The sequence below is a fragment of the Mycteria americana genome, chromosome 3 (assembly GCF_035582795.1).
Source record: "Mycteria americana isolate JAX WOST 10 ecotype Jacksonville Zoo and Gardens chromosome 3, USCA_MyAme_1.0, whole genome shotgun sequence".
NCBI lineage: Eukaryota > Metazoa > Chordata > Aves > Ciconiiformes > Ciconiidae > Mycteria > Mycteria americana.
Genome location: NC_134367.1, coordinates 98,380,870 through 98,385,571, shown reverse-complemented (window position 1 = coordinate 98,385,571; position 4,702 = coordinate 98,380,870). Strand labels below are relative to the sequence as shown.

The 4,702-nt window shown below is 46.7% G+C and overlaps 1 long non-coding RNA gene across 1 annotated transcript; it reads left to right on the top strand.

Annotated features, from left to right (window-relative positions):
- Positions 1 to 1,846: 1,846 nt before the first annotated feature.
- LOC142407789 (uncharacterized) lies at positions 1,847 to 4,244 on the top strand. Its single transcript, XR_012775051.1, has 3 exons — positions 1,847 to 1,970; positions 2,245 to 2,438; positions 4,158 to 4,244. It is a non-coding gene; the product is annotated as an uncharacterized LOC142407789 (long non-coding RNA).
- Positions 4,245 to 4,702: the final 458 nt, after the last annotated feature.

The following is a 4,702-nucleotide window of genomic DNA, read 5'->3' as shown; positions in this document are numbered from 1 at the left end:
GTCCTTGACTGTACGTGTGTGAATTGTACCTACTCAGTAGGACCCGTTTTCCCCCAGGATCAGACTTACGTGAATCCACCATGCAGCCCTGAACAGTATGTGGAGTAAGACTTTCCAAAAGTGTTATAAAACCCTCAGTGGAGGCAGAGTATATGCACTACAGTGTACGTATGCCTTGGATTCCTACTTTTCTGGTAAGCCTGAGTGGATTTACTGACTGGTGGTTCCAACCACTGTTGGACACACAGAAGTCCTGGGAAAACATGGACAATCGTTGTCCATCTGGACAGATGCTCTGAGCGGGAAAGAGATATTTTTGTCTTTTTTTTTTTTTTTTCCTAGGGGATGCAGAATATATTTGGTCCATAAGTGCACCTCTGCGTCTGCTTTGGTTAAAAAGTCAGTCCCATACATTTTCCTGGGTGATGTGAAATTTTATAGCTCATCAGATCTGACCCAGTTGCTAGGACTGCAAAGAAGTGTTTGCTGTGGACTCCAAGAGATCAGCAGCAGTCCTGGAAGGTTGGGCTCTGTCTTTTGGCAGAGAGGCATCCGACTACGATGCAGAGCAGGATGTGGTTTCTCAAGCAGAATAGCCACATTCTTGCAGGAGGCAATGGGCAGAGGGAATTTTAATTTTAGTTATTGAACGTGGAATCACTTATCTGCTTATGCAGTTCTTAAAAGGGAAAGAGAGCATGGTCATTCCGTGCGGTCCTTTGTGGAAGCATTGTAATAGCTCAAGTTGTCCTTCCAACAGCCAAGTGGCATGGTGTGTGAGACCTGGAAGAATTAAGTAGACCTTACACTTTGAACTGGCCTGACCTCATGCCGCTGTCTCCCAAACTGCACATGGAAATCATAGGACTTCTGTACCATTAGTATGGTCTTCACTAGGTCTCAAATGATGGGGTTTTTTTGCAGATTAACAATCTATACGATGAATGATATCATAAAATTCTGTCTAGCAAAAACTGCTGCCAACATTTTAAAATAGCTACCAAATCCTCTTCCCATTACAACAGTCTTGTTAAAGTTGTCTGCTCCAAACAGAAAGATGTTTTACTGAATTCTTGGTTATGTGGTTTTCCTCCTCGGATTTCTGTGAAAGCATGTGTTTCACAAGGCATATCGAAGTTGTCTTATGGGCAAAAACATGTAAACAAGCAGCATGTCACTTTCTTGAAATCCCCTGCAAAATGCCTAGCCATGTTGCCTTAACCATGCAGACGGTTTTCAGAAGTATAAGAAGAAAGGAGGATTCTGCAGACACTCCAAGCCTGGGGCTGGGGGAGATCTGAGCTGTGCCTGTGGCTCTTCAGTTGCCCATTGGGAAGTCACCCAAATGTGCTTTCTATGCCTTGATTCCACCATTTGGGAGGCAATGGCTGAGTAAAGCATCTGGGTTCTGCTAATGAAAAATATAACATAAGGTCCACATGTTGCTGGCTTGACTCCTTAGGTCTGGCCATACCTACTGTTGCGGTACATAAATCCTGTTCATGCTCCTGGGAAGAGTTCACTGCAGCATTTAGGGTGTGAAGCTTCTCTCTTGCACTGACTCCACATTGAGCTCTTTCTCCTTAATGCAGCCAATACGTGGAAGGGAGAACAAGCTCTTTTATTCCTTGCCTTAATTCCCTGCCTGGTTGTTTAGGGTGAATCATTAACCAAGCACTTGAGTCTGGCAAAGCAAAAATGTTTGTCGGCTGCCTTTTGTAGACTGCATGGAGCCTTGGCCTTCTGCAAGAGGAATGGCTCCCCTCTCCCACAGGAACAAAAGCACCGCTGAGTCCCTCTGCTCGCCGCCATGCTTTAACCTTGCATGGAAGGTTATTGCACTGGAAGGCCTTGCACTTCCAGTACATTTATATACTAAGTATATGTATACATTGAAGTTCTGGTGTTGCTTCTGCTTTGGGGCTGAGGAAAGGGAATGGTGGACGTGTCCTGTGGAAAGCAGTGAAGATGTATGCTAACCTTTCCTTTGATTCGTCCTTCATAGCCTATTCATGAGGTTTTTGGTAAAAGGAATAATAATCCTTTTCCTAGCAGCAGTTAATGAGCTGAAACTGTTCTCTAGGGTGATGTTGACATGCCAGCTCTCTGTAGGTGGAAAATGACCTCTGAGGTCGCACAGGAAAGGACTGCATAGTCTGCTGAAGATGGTGGACAAGATACCCTTCTGTGAAAGGTGGGGTGGTTTTGTCCGATGGCTGCTTCACCTGTGTGTTTCCTCCGCAGATCTTTCTGCTTGCCTTGAAACCATTGCCTTGGTGTGCTGGGCTGTAAATCCCTGGGGGCAGTGATGAAGGAACAGCATGGGTCTAGATAAACTCTACTTAACACGCTTGTTCGGATGGACGTTGATTGGCTTTGTCCTTTCTCCATGAGCCAAGACTGAAGAATTACTGAAATGCTGCAACATTATCAAGCGGGTAAGTGCTTTCATTGTAAATCTGTAAATCCTCTTAACCCCTATTTGTAAGAGATGAATAGGAGCCCTGCGAGCTCACCTTCTCATAGACCATCAGTCCTATTCATGCCACAGATACAATGCAAATACCGATTTCTCCCTTTTAAATGCGAGAGCGTTTATCTGCCAGTCCTCAAACCGTATTTCCATGATATAAGAAGAGTTGTTTGGATAACTAACTAATACAGTTACCACTGTATCAGTCTGAACAGTTGTTCTTGTCTGTGCTTTTAAAGTGAATGGCCTTGATTTTGAAGCAAAGGCAGTGAGATGCGATCTGAATGCAAGGGTTTGGGTGCGTGAAACTGCAGAATGAGGGCCTATATTTATATTTCTTCTAGAAAGTCTCACTATACTGCACACAAACCCCATTTAGAGAGTTTTACTGAAACGGCACATTCAAGCCTTCATTATTAGGAGATGTCAGCAATGAGACTGTCTGTTCAACATTCATTCTTCCATCTGTGCCTCTATTATAATTGCCCTGATTTATTTGGTTGCAGTTCCTTTTCTGCAGCGTCCCCTTGCCTGCTGAGCGCTCGTGGTGCTGAGGTTGAACGTGGGCCGTGTGGCAGACGGGGCCGTGGTGTATCAGACCCACGCTCGGGCTGCCACAGGGACCAGCCGGCCAGGGAGCGGCAGTGCCTGGCCGGTGGGGCAGAGGTGCTGGGTGTCCTCCAGCCACTGGTGGAAACCGCTGCTCTCGTTGGCTCTCTGAGGTGGGCGAATGCAGTCGTTTCGCGAGGAGCAAGAGTCAGTGTTTCCTCAACTCTTACCAGCTAAAAAATTGTCACAGAAATTTGGCCTTGTTTCACACTGAAATTCAATCAAATTTGGAAAAATATGGAGATGTCAGATGGAAATGCTGGTCTCTCCAGACCACCCTTGGCTCCATACCTTCTTCATCCAGCCATGGAGGGGCTGTGCAGGCATAACTGGCCAGGGTTATGGGTAAGCACAAGCTGCTGCCAGCTGGCAGAAAGCAAACCCCTTTCTCGCCTGCCTCACCTCTTCCACCTCTGCAAGTCCAGGTCTCCAGCCCTCACCAGTCCTATTCCCCATCCCTTTCCATCCTCCCTCCCGTTTCATCTGCCCCTGCTAGCTCCCAAAGGCAGGCCCATTTTGAAACAAATATCTCTTTTGGTCTCTGCCAGTCCTTCCTCCCGGCCCCGTCTCTTCCTTGCTCGCGAGCTCCTTGGTTTTCAGTTGCGCTTCTTGCTGCGATAGGTCTGTGTCCGACCTCCTTCTTCACAGCTCAAAGCGAGCCCTGTTCCTGCGGCTCTGCAGGAGACAAGGGACTTCTTGCCCACAGCAGAAATAGCAGGTAACTGCTAGTCTCAGAAGCCTTTTCCGAGCCCTTAACTGCAGGTTTTTTTCCTTGTACTGTAATCTGGCCAAACTTGGTTAGATTTTAATAGGGATAGACACATTTCTACCACAAAGGCTGCCTCTCTGCCAAATTTCAAAATTCCCCTTCTGAAGCTAGAGATCCTCATATAAAAGGTTGTCTGGGTTTATTTAACGCATGCCAAGCAATGTATTTTTCCCTTAATAATATTCCTGGAAATGGCTGAACTGTTTTGGCTAAAGCAGATTCCGAACTGCTTGGAATCAAATTCTCAGGGCTAAAATTTGGCAAAGTCAAGTAACGTGTCATTTTCTGTCATTGACACTGGGGAAGGAGGAAGAGGAGGTGGCACTGCCAGTCGGAAACCTAACTCCAACCAACAAGTGTTGCTTTTAAGAAACTGTCAGCCTGAAGCCAGCGAGGAACATCCCTGTGCTTGTGTGCCCGATGCGTCGTGCGGCCGTTACCTTCTTCTTAAACAGTGAACACGGCAATCCACAAGCATCGGTGCTGCTTCCAGCTACCTTGAACTACTTAAGTCTGCCCTTTAAACCATCCTGGCTCCTCCTCTCCACCTTTATCACTTCTGGGCTTAAGGCAGGATCTATATGTGGAATCTATAGGTGTGTATGGGAGTTTGGCCCAAAGTCATGTGTACTGCCACCTTGGTGCTCATTTCCCACCCGGGAAGTATGTCTGCAGAACCCCTCCGTGCCAAACAAGAATGTCCCCCATGGATGTTTCACCATATAGTTGTATCTTTCGGGTTAAAGCTTTTACAGGGCTGTGATGTGAATGAGGACAAGGCTCCTCCCGTCTTCTCGCTATGCCCTGTCTCCTTCCTCTATTTTTAGGACCCGAGGCACAGTGACATACAG